This window comes from Tripterygium wilfordii, chromosome 8 (assembly GCF_013401445.1).
Source record: "Tripterygium wilfordii isolate XIE 37 chromosome 8, ASM1340144v1, whole genome shotgun sequence".
Taxonomy (NCBI): Eukaryota; Viridiplantae; Streptophyta; class Magnoliopsida; order Celastrales; family Celastraceae; genus Tripterygium; species Tripterygium wilfordii.
This window is the reverse complement of record NC_052239.1, coordinates 5,319,467-5,339,625: the sequence shown is the minus strand read 5'-3', so window position 1 is coordinate 5,339,625 and position 20,159 is coordinate 5,319,467. Positions and strand designations below refer to the sequence as shown.

Here is a 20,159-nt window from a genome sequence, read left to right as displayed (position 1 = left end):
ATAGCGTAGTCCCTCATTATTAACAGCATAAACCTTCACACCAGCCAGACATCAAACCCAGGCATCTACCAAGCATCAAAATCCCAGATTCAACATAGTAATCAAATCATGCTCATACTAAGGAAACCAACATCGGATATAACAACAGCAAGCAACAAAGAAAATCAACACAATTTCCAGCAAAGAAAATCAACTCAAAACAAACAACGAAACTCAACCCAGCATCATGAACCAGATTTTCAAAGAAATAGAATCACAGAGCTGCCGGAGTAGAACCAGAGAAACAAAGACAGAGAAGTAAAACAAGATTCAAGATATGTTGGTTAGAAGCGTTACCCTTGGAGACTAGAACTAAGTTGAGCGACCCTTTTTATCCCCGACGATTCTCCTTTGTATCGCGACTTTGGCCCTCCTTCTTTCTAATCCTCCTGGTTCTTCTATGCAGCACTTTTCTCTCTCTCTCGGCTTCTCTGGTTTTCTTCTCTTTGTTTCTCTTTCTCTCCACCAAGAAACCTCTCCTTTCTCTCTGGTTTTTTTTTGCTCCCTGTTTTCCTTCCGTTTTCTCTTCTTTCTTTTCTTCTCTCCCGATTTCCTCTTCCCCTTTTTTTCTTTTTTCCCTTTGTGTGTTGTGCGGCTACCTTAGTCTCACTCTCCCTTTTTCCTTTTCAAAACCGTATGGTGTGCTCTTTATATTGTGCAACCTCTCCCCACTAAAACCCTAGCTCTTTCAATTTTCCCCTTTTGCCCTTACTTTTTCTTTCCTTTTAATCAAGATGACTATTCTTTTTGGTTTTTTCTACTTTCTAATTTTCTATTTAATTTATTTATTCTTTTTATTCTTTAGATATTTTCTAGGGCTTTGTTTTTAGTAATTGGGCCAAAACGTAGGAATTGGGCCATGAATTTTGAGTTTATAAATCCACTGGCTTTTAAGTAAAAACGAGTTAGGATTTCATTTTTCCTCCTTTAATTTTTATTTTGGATTTCATATCTTTATTTTTTCTTTTATTAATATTTTTGGCCGGACGAAAACCGGTTACTACACTCACCATAGAACCATAACAAAGAAGAACCTACAACACCCCAAACTTAACATGTCAGAGTCTCTAAAAATTATAATAAAATCAAAATTAAAAAAAATTGAAAATAGAAGAAAGAATTTGGGTTGCCTCCCAAAAGCGCTGGATTTATAGTCCACAGTCGAACTCTGATCATGAGACTAAGTGGAATCAATTGGCTCACTCAAGTGGAGTGAGGACTTTTCTACATCAAAATTTCCAGGAATTTCAAGATACGGCTTCAAACGATGGCCGTTTACTTTGAAGATTGTCCCGTCTTTTATATTCTGAATTTCAACAGCTTCATGGGGTAATACATGCACAACAAGAAAAGGGCCATACCATCGCGACTTGAGTTTACCTGGAAAAAGACGTAGTCGTGAATTGAACAGCAACACCTTTTGTCCAGGTAGAAATTCTTTGCGAAGGATGATCTTATCATGAAAGTGCTTAGTTCTCTCCTTATAAATATTTGCATTCTCGTACGCATCATTGCGAATTTCCGCCAGTTCATTGAGCTACAGTTGCCTCCTCTCTCCAGCAGCTTGGTAGTCAAAATTGAGTTTCTTGATGGCCCAGAAAGCTCTATGTTCCAGCTCAACCAATAAATGACATGCTTTCCCATACACTAACCGAAAAGGGGACATCCCAATGGGTGTTTTGTATACTGTCCGATAAGCCCATAAGGCGTCATGAAGCTTCATAGACCAATCCTTGCGTGAACCATTCACTATTTTTTCCAAAATCCGTTTGATTTCCCTATTCGAAACTTCAACTTGTCCACTTGTTTGGGGATGATATGGCGTCGCCACTTTGTGCAAGATGTTATATTTGGATAATAGAGACTTGAAGGCCTTATTGACAAAGTGTTGTCCACCATCACTAATAATTCCTCGAGGAGTATCGAATCTTGGAAAAATGGTGCCTTGTAAAAACCTTAATACAACCTTGTGATCATTAGTTGGGGTGGCCACTACTTCTACCCATTTTGAGACATATTCAACGGCAACTAATATGTATTGATTTCCACACAATAAAGGGAAAGGTCCCATAAAATCCATACCCCATACATCAAACAATTCAACTACTAAAATACCATGTTGAGGCATTTCATTGTGACGTGATAAATTGCCAGCTCGTTGACAATTATCACAAGTGGTACACCATCGATGAGCATCCTTAAATAAGGAAGGCCAGTAAAGCCCACTCTGTAGTACTTCGTCCGCTGTCCTCCTTGGTCCAAAATGACCTCCGCATGCATGATGATAAGAAAACTCCAGCACGCTACTTTGTTCTATGGCTGGTACACACCTTCAAATTATTTGATCGGCACAATACTTATACAAGTATGGTTCATCCCAAAAGTAGAATTTCACCTCAGCTAAATTTTTTTTTCTTTGTTGAGTGCTTAAGATTGGGTGGTAACCTTCCACTGGCTAGGTAGTTGGCGATATCTGCGTACCATGGTGTTTCATGTTTAAGGACAAACAATTGCTCATCAGGAAAATTTTCATTCAAAGGTAAGGTATCCTTTTCTTCATTGTGAGTGAGGCGTGATAAGTGATCTACCACTACATTCTCAGCACCTTTCTTGTCGCTCAACTCTAAATCAATTTATTGCAACAACAACACCCATCTAAGAAGTCTTGGCTTGGCATCTTTCTTGGTCATAAGGTATCTTAATGCTGCATGATCTGTGTACGCGAAAACCTTAGACCCAATTAAATAGGACCGAAACTTCTCTAATGCAAAGACCACAAGAAGCATTTCTTTTTCAGTTATGGAATAATTTTTGTTGGGCATCATTCAAAGTTATGGATGCATAATATATCACTTGCGGCAGCTTGTCTTTCCTTTGGCCTAGCACAACACCTACTGCAAAATCACTAGCATCACACATTAGTTCAAACGGCAAGTTCCAATTTAGAACTGTGATAATAGGGGCTGAAATAAGGAGTTGTTTAAGAGTGTGAAAAGCATGCAAATAGGACTGATCAAACTCAAACTTTGTATCTTTTGCCAACAAATTGGACAATGGTATACTGAGTTTGGAGAAGTCCTTGATAAACCGCCGATAAAATCCAGGTGGCCAAGGAAAGAATGGACATCTTTAACCGATGTTGGCAGTGGTAAACCAGCGATCACGTCAATTTTTGCCTTGTCCACTTCGATGCCTTTTCTGGAAATCAAGTGTCCTAACACAATACCATGCCTAACCATGAAATTACACTTTTCCCAATTTAAAACAAGGTTAGTATCTTTGCATCTTGCTAACACCAAAGTTAGATTTCATAAGCAATCATCAAAGGAGGAACCAAATACAGAAAAATCATCCATAAAAACCTCTATTATGCGTTCAACCATGTCCAAAAAAATAATGAGCATGCATCGTTGGAATGTGGCTGGCGCGTTACACAATCCAAATGGCATCTGCCGGAATGCAAATGTGCCAAATGGGCAGGTGAATGTTGTCTTCTCCTGATCTTCCGGTGCGATGGCAATTTGATTATAACCTGAATAACAATCCAAGAAACAATAATGTGAGTGACTAGCTAATCGTTCTAACATTTCATCAATGAAAGGAAGGGGAAAATGATCTTTTCGAGTGAAAGAATTCAACTTCCTGTAATCGATACACACTCTCCAGCCAGTTGCTTTTCGGGTAGGCACCAATTCCTTATTTTTGTTTTCGACCACCGTGATCCCAGATTTTTTTGGAACCACTTGCGTTGGACTTACCCATGGACTGCTGAGATAGGATAAATTACCCCAACATCAAGAAGCTTCAAAACTTTGGCTCGCACAACTTCCTTCATGATCGGATTCAACCTTCGTTGTGCATCAATTGTTGGTTTGGCATTTTCCTCCAGATAAATTCTATGCACGCAAATGGAGGGACTTGTACCTCGTATGTCTACTATAGTCCACCCACTTGCCTCTTTGTGCTCTCTAATGACCCTCAATAATTTTTCTTCTTTAGTAGCACTCAAATCAGAAGCAATAATTATGGGCAAAATCTCTACATCTCCAAGGAATGCATAGTTCAGATGAGTTGGCAGTGGTTTAAGTTCCAGCTTAGGGGCTTGCTGAATAGATGGTACTGCTCATAGGATAGGTGGTCCTAAAGGTTCAGCAGTTCATCTCCATTTGAGTGGCGGAGCATAATTTAGCACAGCCACCACGTCTGACACTTCATCAGCTATAGCTCGAGTCAAATCAGGATGCTCAATACTGGTTTTTAATTCATCATTACCAGCTTCAATGATGAATTTGCTATGTATAAGCTGCTCGATTATGTCCAGTCGATTGCATTCCTCTATGTCCATTGGTCTCTTCATGGCTTCAAATACTCGAAATTCTCCTTCAACATTCATTGTCAATAGCCCCCTTTTCACATCAATTATCGTTCTAGCAGTGGCCAAGAATGGTCTTTCCATAATTATGGGAATATGTTGATCTTCTTCCATATCCAAGGTAATAAAGTCTGCTGGCAGGAAGAATCGATCCACTTTTATTAAAATATCTTCAATAATCCCAATTGGGAATTTGATGGACCGATCTGCAAGTTGTAAGCTTATTGATGTTGGTTGCATCTTTCCGACACCAAGTTGCTGAAAAACAGATAATGGCATTAAGTTAATACTAGCACCTAAATCAGTCAAAACTTTTTCAAATCATAAATTGACAATAACACAAGGGATTGTAAAACTCATTGAATCTTTTAACTTTGGAGGCAATTTGTTGAGAAGAAAGCACTACACTCTTCGGATAGCATCACTTTCTCATGTTCCATAAACTTGCTTTTGTTAGTGCAAATGTCTTTGAGGAATTTGGCATAAGATGGTACTTGTTTGATTGCATCTAACAATGGAATGTTTATATGAACTTTCTTGAACAACTCCATGATATCTAGCATGTGTCTATCCTTCTTTTGCTTCTGAAACTGTTGAGGGAAAGGCAAAGGAGGTACGAAAACTCTCTCCTTTAATGGTGCATCCAGTGCTGTAATAGGGGAAGTTCTTTTAGCCAACTTTGGTTATTCAAGTTGCCTCTCTCTTTCTTCGACAGATGGTGATTTTGCTGCTGTATCCTCAGTTGTTGTAACCTCCATATTATCACCAGGATCCTCATCTCTTCGATCATATGGCTTTCCACTACGTAAGGTTTTAATTGCCTTTGCTTGTTCTCTCCCTCTTGGATTTGCTTCAGATTGACTAGGGAATTCACCCTACTTCTTTTCACTCACCACATTAGCTAATTGTCCTGCATTTCAAGTTTTTGAATTGAAGCATGTGTAACTTGCATGAATTGGGCGAGTACGTCTTCAATGGGCGACTGTTTGGGCTCAGGTGTTTGTTGAGGTTGTGGAATTTTGAAGAATTGTCCTTGCAAATTTTTCCATGAGAAATTCGGATGATCTCTCCAACCCGGATTGTAGGTGTTAGAGTAGGGATTGTACCTTGCTCTATTCTGTGAATATATTCCAAATGCGACTTCTTCTTGTCCTGAAGGATTATGTGGACACACTTCAATAGTATGCATAGTGCTAGAATACATAGCACATACCTCCTTCTTTCCAGCTAGTAGCTTCAGCTCATGTCTCAATTTTGCCACTTCTGCTTCAAGAACTGAGTTAGAATTAATCTCATAAACACCTCGCTGTTTAGGGGCTGCTACTTTCTCTCGTGAATTTATGTTCCATTGTTGTGAATTCAAGTACATGGTCTCAAATCTTTCAGTGGCTTCAGCTGAAGTCTTCATCGACAAACTACCTCCCACCGTAGCATCTACGGTTTGGCGAGTTTGAGGTGTTAATCCTTCGTAGAAAAATTGGACCTTTTCATATTCATTAAAACCATGATGAGGGCAGCAAATAAACAAGTCATTGTACCGATCCCAACATTCATAGAATGATTCCCCTTCGTTTTGAGCAAAGTTATGAATCTCCCTCTTCAAAGTTCAAAGCATTGATTTTCTGAGCCGGAAAAACTTAAGAAGAAACTTTTTAACTCGTCCCATGTATTGATTGATCAAGGAGGAAGGGAATTAAGCCATGCTTTTGCTTTGTCTTTCAACGAAAATGGGAAGAGACAGAGTCTCACTTGTTCATCTGAAATCCTTGTGTTGTGAAAAGTAGAACATAAATCAAAGAATTCCTTCACATGAAGATATGGATCATTATTGCCATCTCCCTTGAACATATTTAACATCTGGATATGTTGTATTTTTAACTCAAATTGTCCAGTTGCTGGAGCTAGAACAATACATGATGGAGCATTGTATACTATCGGGCTGTGTAGTCACCAAGAAGTCTTCTTTCGGGTTGTCCTTGGTCAACAATGTCTTCCTTAATGTCCTCTCTATTAAACTCATCTCGTTCTTCTCTTTGCTTCCTTATGATACTCAATCTTAGGTTCAAATTCAATACCCTCGTTTCCCCTTGATCGAATACCAGTCATCCACAAAAGAAAACCTGTTTGTTGGTCGTATTAGCACGAGCTACAGAATTTTGACTCGAGCTAAAACGCATTGATTCTATAACCTACAAAGAAAAATTTAACAAAATTAAAACTAAATAAAGCACAAATAATTAATCGAATTGAATAAAACAATCCCCGGCAACGGCGCGAAAAACTTGGTAGCAATTTTTGATTGCTTAAAATAGCAAGCAAAAATCCCAAATTAAATCATTCGCATGCGCACAAGTCCGTAGTAGAATAGATTACGCAAGTACGAGATCGTACCACAAGGATTGACTATTCAACGCAATTAATCACTGTACTTATTAAAAGAAATCGAACTAATTCAGAATGATGATTGTTTATGATTTCAAGAAAGCAATGAATTTAAGCAAGAAAATAAGAAAATCGCAACTTGTCAAGCTAGGTTGTAAACAATTTGATAAAAGCACTAGGACGATGAATCCATCTTAATAATCCTCTCTAGTTGTTTCTCACCTTACTCTCAATCCACTCAATTGATGTTGTTGGCGAATTCACTAAGACATGAATTACCTATGGTATCTAGGCTAATTAGTTTATATCTTAACATGTAATTTGGTTATGGTATCTAACTCAAATATGAATATGCAAGATGTCCTTATTGCAAGAATCCCTTAATATGCCATGTAAACCCTAGGAGTATGGTATCTACCCTAAGTGTCTCCAATTTCTAATCACTAGAAGCTGGTCTCAAATCCCGTACGGTATCTACGTGAACTTGCAACAGATTACTTATTTGAAAACCCAGTTGGTGATCAGTCATCTAAGCATTCAAACAATATAACATGGTGATTAAAAATCCAACATCAAAAGAGTAATTAAGAATAAAGGCAATAACAACTAGAGTATCATATTAAAACTTCATCATGTCCTAGCAAAAGTATTTAGTTACACAACACCATAGATGAAAGCTCCAGGAAAAACATGGAGAGTCTAAGATTTCACCAAGGTAGAACTAACGGTTGTCTTCGAAGAATTCCTCCCAATCGTTGTGTGTCTGCTGTCTCTATGAAGGCCTCCTTAAATATCCTTCTCCAAACCCTTAATTTCCTGCCCACATTACTGACATCGCTAAGGAAACTCTTCAATCAACCTTAGTTTCCTTAATAACAAACAATTGAGGAAAGGTCTGAATCCTACGTTAAAATGGACTGCTAAACAGCTGTCTTTATTACTAATTCTGACCATGTTTCATTAATTGGAAAAATCCCTCAAAATATGCAATTCGAAGCTTGACATCCTAGCTTTCCAAAGCTATCTCCCGTGCCTCTAACAAAAATCTGAATAACCTTCTAGACCCACTTCTTCACAGGCAGCGCAGTCTTGACGATTTCTCACTTCTGCTCAACTTTTTTTAAAATCTGGGTTAATTGGCTCGACGAAAATTTCTGAAAATATTCTTCAACAAATGTCAAGGTCTTCACTTTGTTTTCCAATTGATGGTTCTTCAAAATACTCAAAATTGACTGTTTTCCACCAAAAACCATCCAGTTGCTCCAAAAAGCTGAAAATGAGAAAAACAAAGTATTAAGTCCCTTTTTACAGCCAATTCCCCAGCAAAAACATGTTTAGGAAGTATTAAAATGTAAGAATGTATGAGCTTATTAGAATATTTGGTGCCAAGCCTTGGTAGAATGTTTGCACCACTAACCAATGGAGGAGACCATGATGTGGACACTTCCGTAGTAGATCCTTGTACCTCTCCAAAGATTCATACAAAGACTCCATCTCAAACTGCACAAAATTTGTGATATCGATTCGCATCCTAATAGTCTTTACTGGTGGGAAAAATCTTGCCAAGAATTTTTGGGCAAGCTCATCCCATGTTGTGATAGATCCTGCTGGAAGAGAATTCAGCCACGCTTTTACCTTATCTTTGAGTGAGAATGGAAACAACCTTAATCTTATCGCATCATCTGAAACTCCATTGTGCTTGAAAGCATCGTATATCTCAAGAAAGTTAGCAATATGAGCATTCGGATCATCACTAGGTAGTCCGTCGAATGACACCGACGTTTGCATCATTTGTATAATGGCCGGCTTGATTTCGAAGTTGTTTGATTGAATATTCGGCCGCCTGATGCTTGAATTTGCTCCTATGATAGAAAGTACATCATAATCTATAATGGCCCTTTCTTGTGCAACACCCCCAGCTTGGGCTCTATTCTCAGCACCATCACCAATTTGACCTTCAGTGATTGCTTGGTTATTCATCCCCTTATTTAGATCAACCATGGTTTTTCTTTCTTTCAAAAGTTCTTTTTTTCTCTCTTTGTTCAAATGTCGACAAGTCCGTTCAATTTCCGAATCAAAAAGCAATCCCACATTTTTTGAGTGTCTCATGCAACGTGCGAGAAACACCTGAAGAAATAGAAGAATGAACCGTAAATCTCAACATTGAGAAAGAGAGTAAAACTAAAAATAAAGGAATCCAAATTAATTTAGAACTAGTTGGCATAAATATCAATAGAACTAAACAATCTCCGACAACGGTGCCAAAAACATGTCGGGCAAATTTGCAAGTATACGAATCACTCAAGTAGTATAGTGAAAAATAAGATGTCGATCCCACGAGGAGTATTCACCTATTGAGTACTAAAGAAGTCGAATATCAAGATCACGCTATCAGATCATTATCAATTTGTATTGATGGTGAAATACCCTAACCTATCCAACACTCTCTCGAGTAGATTTGAAATTACCCACACACGATGACCCATGATATCTCTATGTGAATTTAAAAGCATGCGAGCAAATTAAGTTCTATGGTATTTCGTAGAAAAACCGCACAAATCACTTTGGCACATCTCTGTCTTCGTTCAATTCATGGCATATACCACAATAGCATGTAACATGCATCCTCTCTCGATTCAACATGCACAATAAATCAATCGAATGGTGATCAAGCATTCAAAATCATTAAGCACAATGATATATACTAAACAAGATTGATAATTAAGTCAATAACATAAATCAATAATCCGAATCATCATGGTTAGGCTACATCGTAGCCTTAGCAAAAAAGTTTAGTTCGTGCTAAACTTGATACAATCCATCATGTTCAAAGATTCCATAAGAATCTAGCAAGGAAAAATAAACCAAAGGAGAAAGAAAGAAAAACTGTTGAAGGTGAGCTTCAATCCAATCTTCGATTTTTCTCCCACGATCTTTCGTCCTTTGCAAACTCTTCGGTGTCTCGATCCAAAAATGCCCAAATATCAATGATTTTCACCAAAGTCAACTATAAAGCTCGATGCACTACAAAAGACAACAAACGGCCTCAGGCCACCTAACAAATCATATCATCAATAAATTCTCAAATCTAAGCAGGGCCTCTGACCACCTAACAATCACATATAAATTCTCCACACACAATAACATATATAATCAAACAACCAACACAAAGAGTAATCCTGCATGCATAATCAATTGTCAGGACACGAAGTCCACAAACCAGGTCCGGGAGTCCCGATCACACGGAGCACCCTCCCAACTGTCCATCCAACCATCGAATTGAGGTATCACACAACATGTCTCAACCAAGAAAACAAGTACGATGAAATACTAATAACATAAACAAATTCTAGATCCATCTAGTCCTTTTACTCTCTAGGGGCCTATCCATATCACGCACGCTCCTCCTGATCCGTAACCCTGGTACCGGAACTAGACTCACCTACGAGGAGGGAATAAGGAAAAGAAAGGGTGAGCGAAAGATCTAGTAGGGAATAATAACGAATGAATAATCAATAATAAGGCTGAAATATTATAGAAAAAGCACAAATGCAACAATATGATAACTAACATCATGTACACCCAAAACACAAGTAGATAACAACACCATATGGGATCCTAACTTGGCCCACTGGTATCCCAATACTCATCGGGACCCTGAACAACCCAACGGCATCACTGCATGGTGCCATAAGTACATGTGAAATCCTGACTCGGCCCACCGACGCTCCCATACTCATAGGAATCCTAAACAGTCCACCGACATTTCACATTTCACATCAATCAAACCTAGGAGATGTACAGGTCCATACCCGACATCTATCGTGCAACTACAACGCATGTCAAACATGGTTATGCAATGAAGTATACATACAACCTGTATATATACTACTACATGATGCATGTCAAGAATAATTCAAGCTCAATAAAGACTGAACATGTAGGGTAGGCAATATACTCCAGTTATACAACAAAGTAATCACAATGGAGTTGTTCTCCCTTAGGGACAATTAAAGCAAAACGGAATCACAATGAGCAATGGAAAAAAATAAGCGTTCTTAAAAGTATGACATATTCAAAGAGAATAGCAAAGGCGTGAAATTTCCCTACCTCGCACTCCAAAATTTAGTTATGTAAACCAATACTCAACCTTGAATTCTCCAGCCTCAAATCAACCTATTATTCGGTAAGCCCATCCTCCAATCAATATACAATAACTTCAATTTCATATAACTAACACAAATTAACCCAATAACTCAAGAAACCATTACCTTTTCTTACCCAAGACTTTCCAAGTTCTTGAACTTCACCTATTCAAGCGTGCTACTCCAATCAACAATAGAATCTAGAAACACAACCATGAACAAGTCTAAATCAACCTATTAAATCACTAATTTCATCTAATTTGAAGATTATCCCCCAAATCAACAAAACCCATAAAACCCTAGAATCCAAAATGCGCCAATCTCTAAATACTATCTTTTAGATTTAGGAAACTTACCAAGGTTGTAGAAACAAGTAAAAGGAAGGGATTCAAGCTTCCTTTAGGCCTCAAATGATGTAGGAATTCGTGGATTTGAGTTTGGATTCGAACCTTGAAAGATTAGGACAAAGAGAGGAATTTAAGAATATGTAAACTAGAGAGAGAAGTCATGAAACAACTTGAAAGTGAAGAACCTTACCTTGGTTGATGATCTTGGGTGATGGAAATGTGAGATTTTGAGAGAAAATGGGGCTAGGGTTCATTTAGGTCGGGTTATTTTTGAGAGAAATCGTGAAATGTGTGTTTTAAAAACTGAACCCACGCATACTGGGCATGTCCGATCGATCGGAACCGCTCCCGATCGATCAGAATTGGCCACCGTCCATATTTTGCAGTGCCAATTTCCAATTGATCGGAGCCTAGTTCCGATCAATCAGAACTGGGCACCTACACCACTTTTTCACATATACTCAGTTTTGAAAACCTTCCGTACACCCCCGATTCCCTCGGTATTAATTTCTAATGACTTTTACCCTTATATTAGACTTCAAACATGTCTACCCAGCTCAAATGGATATATATATATATATATATATATATATATACTCAACACATGTTGGTCCTACATAATTTCTAAAATAACAAGAAGTTCGGGGTATTACATACCCAACCAAAGAATTAAGAGGAAGATAAAAGCCGATCGTTTTACCTATAAGTTGCCAAGAACTTGGGATAGAATCATTCTCCCCTAGAACTGCTTCATTCTTCACCATAAAATATCTTTTCTGCCAATTATGATCACTGGTTAGTAGCCCAATAATCAAAGGAAATTCACCCCTCTTCGTTAGCATATACCTCTCAGGGTCTTTCTTATTCTCTTGCGATAAATATGCAACCAGAAATTCATTTAACCCAAAGGGAATTTGAAATTTCATACTCAAAGCATCTAGGGCAAGCAAGATACCCCAAGTGTTTGGCATTAGCTGACACGGGGCAGCCTTAAAAAATTTTAAAACATATTCAGCCAAAGGAGGAATAGGAAACCTAAAACCATATCTAAGCGATAGAACATAGACGAAAGTCCAACCCTGAACTTAGCTAGAAGCCAACTCATCAGAGTTTGGAACTCGTATTTCTATTTCGATCAGGATATTAAACTTTTTCCTAAGTCTATCTAATTCATCCATGGTAACCTTGGAAATGAGATCTTCACCCTTATCCCTTTCCTCTACCGTTGTTTCAACAATCTTTTTTCTCTTCGAACGTGTATTCTTCAAAGGTCCAACCAACAACGAAGCTTCTTCCCTAGGACTATCCTCCCTATCGGAGCGTTCATCCCCAATCGAATACTCATCCAGAGTATTTGGAACTATATTATCCTCATCTACCACATCCTGAGATACATACTCATATTTGTAGGGGTCAAAATTAACCAGACCCACTCAAATACAAAAAGGGCAAGACCAAAACATAAGCCCAAAAGAGGCAAGGTCCATAAGCCCAATACAATACAACACAGCAGACCAAAACATAAGTCTAAAAGGACATGGTCATTAAGCTCAATACTTCACATTAAGTCGAATATCCAGTAGACAAAAACAGATGATGCGTAAAGGCTAAAGAGAGACAGCTGATGGACGAAGCCGAAGACCATACAGTTATAAACTAACGGTTATATCCAAAAGAGACAACCAACTTCCTCAACTGATACAAACATCCTCAACTGCTGCATAATTGCATAAGACAAGTATAAAAGAAAAACAATCAGCAATGGAAAAGGGGATTTGATTTAATAGGAGATCTTGAGTCTATATTCTGGCTAATAGATCTTATCTTTAGTTTATACTCTTTGTAATAATCACCAAATAATAAGATGACTCACACTTTAGCACCGTGGACCTAGGCTCAAAGCCAAACCACGCAAATCCTTTTGTTCTGTCCCTAACTCCCTCAAGTCAAACGCTTATCATTTTTGGTTGTTGAATTCTTGCATCAACAGTTTGTAGCCTCTGAGACAGCTTCAGTAACTAAAACATGTGCATCGTGTATATTGAGATCAATACCTTGTGGATCTATGCCTCTGATCCCATAAAATAATCTTGAAATTTTTGTTTTTGTTTACAGCGGAAGATTGATTGAAGATGCAGTATTCATACACAAAAGATGGAGAAGGAAGAAGAAGAAGAAGTAGAGGAAGAAAAAGGATCTGAAGCAAAGCAATTGCAATTTACTTTAGTGAGTGTAAACAGCAACAATGGTTGCTTTTGTACAGAGCAATTCAAATGTAATGGTCATACAATTGATGTGACCAATTAAATAAAAGGAAAAACGAAAGCTTATTACAAAAAGAATAAAGTAAGTGAAACAGTGTGTATAGAACTCCTATGAAACGCAACGTTTCAATTAAACCAGCCAAAGACCAAACACTGGTACAACTCCTTTGCCTTTGCACCAAAAACTGTAAACCTAGCCACACGAATGAATCACCGCAAGGAAGGGACAACCATTGCAAGAGGAGATTTCATAAACCGCCCCCCCTAAAACTAAGTAGGGTTGAGAAACCATGCTGAGTTTGCGGATTAAGTGTTGAATGCAATTGACCAATAGAGGCTTCGTAAGGTGTCATGAGTCCCACATCGGTTAAGTGGGAGAAGAGGTGCTCGTTTTTAAGCGCGGTCCCTTCTCAACCTACCAGCCAAGGTTTTCATGGGATTCAGCCCATGGGCCTTGGTTACAGCCGGCCCGCAAGGGCGTCGGTTGGGCTTTGGTTGGCAAGAGGGTTGGGCCGTGACAATTGGTATCAGAGGCAGGTTTGATACCAATTGGTATCAGAGGCTACACTTAACCGGCCCTTTGAGCCGGGCCCATGGACCCTGGAAAGGCCATGGAAAGGGCTACCTGTGGATCTGGTACGGGTGAGGCCCTAGCCCAGTGAAAGCCCCCCACAGAGTGCAGGCCGCCATGGTGCTCGACCAACGTGGGCGTTGGTCTTGAAGGGGTGGGGTTTGTCATGAGTCCCACATCGGTTAAGTGGGAGAAGAGGTGCTCGTTTATAAGCGCGGTCCCTTCTCAACCTACCAGCCAAGGTTTTCATGGGATTCAGCCCATGGGCCTTGGTTACAGCCGGCCCGCAAGGGCGTCGGTTGGGCTTTGGTTGGCAAGAGGGTTGGGCCGTGACATAAGGAAATCACCAGGTACCTCAGAGGTATGAAGATGGTTTAATTTGATAATGCCTTCCTCCACTTTCTCCAGAGGCGGACCTACACCTGGGCCACTAGGGGCACGGCCCCCAGTGAGCCAAAAAAATCCCACTAACTATAGTGTAGGTTAATGACAATTTGAGCATAGGCCCCAATCAAAAAAGAGAACAAAAAAAAAAAAAAAAAAACCAGTCTATTAAAGCCCACCCAACTCACTAAACTCAATCCTCCTAAGCCCTAACTCATCTATGTGTTTTTTAGCTCTTATGTGTGTGCCCTAACCCAAATTTGACCCAGCCCCTCAATATCTCACTCTCTCCCCATCTCTCGTCCACTGACTAGTGCAGTGATCAGCACTAATGTAAATGGTGGCCTTCGTGTCATTTGGAGTTCGTAGTTGTATCAGTGAAGAATGAAGAAGGTATGATTTCATTTTCTTATACCTGTGTTATATGCTTATATTATTTTATTGTCTTGTGTTGAGTGGTGTGTGTGGGACTCGTGTAGTGTAGTGGTGTGTGGCCATGTGGAACTCGTGTAGTGTAGCTGCAATTGAAGTACATACTAGTTGTTTGATGCAATCACTAAATTTTGTTTAATTACGTTTGTGAATGTGGCTTTTGCTGAATCTAAATTTATTACACAAACAAACCCCAACAAAATTTTCAGAGGCACCGCTCCCAAATCCCCGTATCACTTTTCTACCCCCCAATGCTTCTAATTCCTGGGTCTGCCACTGACTTTCTCTCTGGTATAGTGCAAGTCTAGTTCGGTGTGCTTTGTGCGCTCATGATGTATGTAGTGTGTCATATTTTAACACCAAGGAAATCATTTAGATTTGAAGAGAATCTATACACTAACCTAATTAGACTAGTCAAAATGGTGAAGAACCCAAAATATCCCCCATTGGGAAAAAAATTATGCTTTGAATGAAATGCCTAGAGGCACAATCAAGAACTGAAATCAAAATGGAAAATATGGATTCCAATTTAAACTAATAGATTATAGAGCTTTAATAGAGTATTAACGTTCAGAGTTTGATAAGGAAGATTATGAATAGTGATACGACAATTACCCCACATTCCAGTCAAAAATAGCATAAACTTAATCCAAAGAGAATCAGAAAAATCATGAGATCTCAGATAATAACGTGTTCTCCAACTAGCACAAGAGCTACAGATTTTTCCTCAAATATCATAGAAAAAGGTCGAAGTGTAGAAACAAAATAAGATTACAATCTGCAACTCAGTTTATCATTATATGAGTCATTTGAAGGTCTAGCCAAATAAAATCTTATCAAAACAATTTCAAAGAAGAGGATAGGGTAAAGCAAAAGTGAAGCAAAACTTCCATCATCGCAGAAAGTCTGACTCAATAGAGTCGGATTTCTAGCGGATCGTAAGGTAAAATTTAAAGAAATACGATTACGTAAAACCCGAATCTATTCTGATGGGACTGTGAGAGTGTCCGACTCTATATGATATGATGTCCATTCTGATTCTATATGATGGTCCTCCCATTCGATTATGATTGATATGATTTCTGCCTAGATTATTGTACCTTTGATCTCGTTGTATTACTTGTCCCCTTTGCATTGTTTAAGTCATTATTCATTCACTAAGTCTTGTGACTCACGCTTCCTTTTTTGACATCTTTGTTTCAGATAGAGTAGAATTGGCAAATCCCAAATTGTCTTTAGCTTCTTAGAGTTTTGTTCGACTCTGATGAGCCCGACACTTGTTGTTTGGGTAGTTTCTATGATATATAGTACATTGCTATTATATATTAACATATGATCTTAGAAACTTTGTTAACTACAGATAGGATATTTTCTAGTAGGTATGGTTAGTAGGCCCTGAACTTATTCAGATTTCGCTATGTTGTGAGTGTTTCTATCCAGTTTGCATATCTTATTTGTTCATTATGAGGCTTGCGTGGTCCTAGTGGGCCTCTGGGTCCCTTGGGGTCATGCTCCAGTCACGTGCCCTACATGGGTCGTGACATTAACCAACCATCATCAGTGGTATTTGCAGCCCACTGGCCCGACAACTTGGACTAGACTGAGCTGGCCCACCACACACACAAACGCGAGCCGACCCACCACACAAAAGTTTGGGTGCCCTTGGGCCTAAACCATTAGTTCAACCCTCACTCATATATATAAGAGTTGGTTTACTTAATTCTAGCTCGAATGTGAGACTTTTATTTTTCCTCAAGCTTGGTCTTGCCCAAATGGCTTACTTTGAAGCAAAATTTCATTCACTTTATTCATGGCTTTGAACAAGTGAAAACACATAATTATTCTCCACATGAAACTCTATATATTCATGTTTAGTTCCAACTTATCCATTAATTGGATCTCAATTAAATTCATGGTCAAAGACATGAATTTCAAACAGAAACTTCAATTAGTTGAAAGTTTTGATCCAATAGATATACTGATTCTGTGATGCACTCTTACATTGTGTTTTTCATATATTGATACATTTAGCAAGGAATTTAAGGAATCTTGTAACCTTAATATGCATATGATGACTGTCATGTTAGAATATTGGGTCTTGTTTGCCCAACATGGGTTTGAGCTAAACAATTAATATTGGTCCAATACATATTAGGGATAAGAGATATAATCATATATAATTAAAGGATAATGACAAAAGGTTGATAGGACTCAAAGGTACGAGTCTAATTCTAATAGAGAAAGGAGACTATGCCCTAATTTAGTTAAAACTATCCTATGGAGTTCTAGCAGGGTCTCACTCTCCCCACGATAAATAGAGGGGTTATAGCGAGTTATAGACACACTTTCGGAAACACAAAAGTTATCTTGTTTTCTCTCCCTCTTCCTACTCAGTTCCTTGTGAGAGAGAGTCTACTTTTGTAACAGCCCGTCCCAGAGGGGGATCTGCGGAATTACCAATTTATCCAAAACATAAACTATCTATGCAAATCCTCCAAAAATCATTTAATATAATCCCAAGAATGAATAAAATGTATTTAGAAATTCAATAAGACATAATTAATAAGTCTTTAAAATTTAACAAAACGGAAGTCTTTAATAATCAAACCCTATGCGACCCATAAACCACAATTGTATCCATGGGAAACTACACACGTCTTGAAAACTGGCCGTCATCTCTGTACTTGATCGTATGATATTTTATATATTTTTATACCTCACTTTACATTTATTTTTGTCTCTATTTAATTGAATTAGTCATGGATATTACAAATATTTCCTTTATTTTGATTTTCAGGACATTATAAATAAATGGGTGATAAAGGTCTTATTTTGTATCAAGACATGGACACTTAAAAAGCCACCAGGCCATGAGTTCAAGAAAGCCCATAAAAGGCCGGAGAATGGTCGGATGGTGTTAGGGAAGCTTGACCATGAGAGAAGGCAGTATTAGAAGGAAACAAAAAAAGATGCCGCAAGTGGTCAAACAAATACAGGGAAATAAATCAATGAAGATCACCAAATGAAGATATGCATGGGTCAGTGAAGTACACATATCAAGGGGAGCTTAGTTGACTTTGAAAGCAAAGATTCAATTGAAGGAAATATAGGCATGACGCCGTTGGTCATTAAAAGAGCAAAAGCAATAATGAGATTTGCACGGCAAGTAAAAGAAATCGAATCAAACTAAGTGAAGGAAACCGAGTTTGACAAGGTGATCAATTGAAGGAAGCTTTTGTCACTATAAAAGGGGAGGCACGGCAGTGCAATAACACGAATTGGAGAGACACATTCTCTAGCTTTTGTTCTTGTTCTTGTCTCTAGTTTTCTCTTTGTTCTTGTTCTTGATTCATGACGTTCTCATATTTAGTTTCCTTGTGTTCTTATAACATGAGTAGCTAAACCTCTTTGCTAGGGCTTGATGTAGCCTAGTATGATTATTGCAAGTACTTCAATTAATTGAATGCATAATTTTGGTTCATGATTCTTGTCTTTAATTTCTATGATTATAATCTATTGTTTATTTGATTGATTGGCCACCAATTGAATGCTCAATTAGATTCATCTAGCTAGGACTAAGGAACGAACCGAATTCACGTGTCTTAGTGGAACTGAAATTAAGGAAATCAATTGTCGACTGCCATGAACAAGGTTTAGGGGATTGATTGGTTGTTATAGTTCTTTAGATCGTAATGAGTTGTTAGCCTTGGGTTAAAAACTGCGAACCGAACAGGATTAATCCATTGTTAATAATATTTGTTGGCACCGCGAACGAACGAACCAACATATTTAAGAAAGAATCAACCCTTGAATCGGAACCATAATTGTGTGTTTGTTAATTGAATGCTTGTGATAGGATTACTAGGTGAAATCATTGCCCTAGTGTTCCTCTCATATTGGTATCACAAAATTTGAATTTTATTTCTTTGTTTTTATTTTATTTTATTATATCAATCATTCTTCCTTTTTCCCTAAATCTCAATCATTCATCACGTTAGGTACATTAATTAGATTAACTAGTCTCCGTGGGATCGACCTCGTTACTTGCATACACTGTGCTATTCGTAGACTCTTGTGCACTTGCGAGAATTATTACATCAAGTTTTTGGCGCCGTTGCCGGGGATTAGTTTAGTTTAATTGTGTACTTAATTTTTTTATTTTAATTTTTTCAGGTTTATGCAAGGTAGACGCTCTTTGAAAGGAGAGCTACAACCTTACATAGACAACATTGAAAGTTTGTTGAGGAACAAGAATCAAGGTAGTGAAAGTAACGAAGAATCCTCAACCGAAGAGAAGAAGATGGCGGCAATAGTTCCAGCTGAAACGATAGGTGATCTTGACATCCCCACTATTCCGGAATCTCCATCTTGCATCGTACTTCCGACGGCAGCTAGGAACTACGAGCTTAAGAACATACACTTTAACATGATGCCTTCTTTTCATGGTCTAAGTTTGGAAGACCCACTTAGTCACATTCGTGAAATTTTTAATATGGTTTCTAGCATGTCTTTGTCTACAGGAGTTACTGAGGAGCACTTGAGGTTGAAGATCTTCCCTTACACTATGAAGGACAAAGCACGGACATGGCTTAATGGTTTGAGGCCGGGTTCACTGACGACATGGACTGAGGTACAAAATAAATTTTTAGAAAAATTTTTCTCAACTCAGAAAACTGATGCTCTCAGGGACAAAATCATGCAATTCGAACAACAACTTGATGAGTCGTTTTCTGAGGCGTGGGAGAGGTTTAATAACTTGTTAACTCAGTGTCCCCCTCATGCTTTGCCTTTATAGTGTTGATGCGTATTTTCTACAAGGCACTGACAGTTTCTAGCAAAGCTGCAGTCAATAATTATGCAGGGGGATCGATTAGGAATATGACTCCAACCGAATGTCAAACTTTATTTGACAGACTTGCTATTGAGACACAACATTCGGAAGTAAGAGGTAAGAGAGCAGGTGTGTATGAAATTTCCAATTTTGATTCTTTTGCACCAAAATCACAGGTTGATGCCATCTCTACCAAGTTGGACATGCTTCTAGCAATGAATGGGCATACGACTCAAGGAGTGGATTTCCCATAGTTGGTGCAAGAGCAAGCAAATATGATGAACTCTTATAACCGGAATCCAAGGTTTGATCCCTACTCTAACTCCTATAATCCAGGTTTTCGGGCACATCCAAACTTTTCTTGGAAGAACACCCAAAACCAAGCCAATCCA

General features: G+C 38.5%; 2 non-coding genes across 2 annotated transcripts; one reads left to right on the top strand and one right to left on the bottom strand.

The window, feature by feature from the left end:
• Window positions 1-5,910: 5,910 nt before the first annotated feature.
• Window positions 5,911-6,019, top strand: LOC120004719. Its single transcript, XR_005469627.1, has one exon. It is a non-coding gene; the product is annotated as a small nucleolar RNA R71 (small nucleolar RNA).
• Window positions 6,020-19,614: 13,595 nt separating this feature from the next.
• Window positions 19,615-19,721, bottom strand: LOC120004704. Its single transcript, XR_005469620.1, has one exon. It is a non-coding gene; the product is annotated as a small nucleolar RNA R71 (small nucleolar RNA).
• Between the last annotated feature and the right edge of the window lie 438 nt (window positions 19,722-20,159).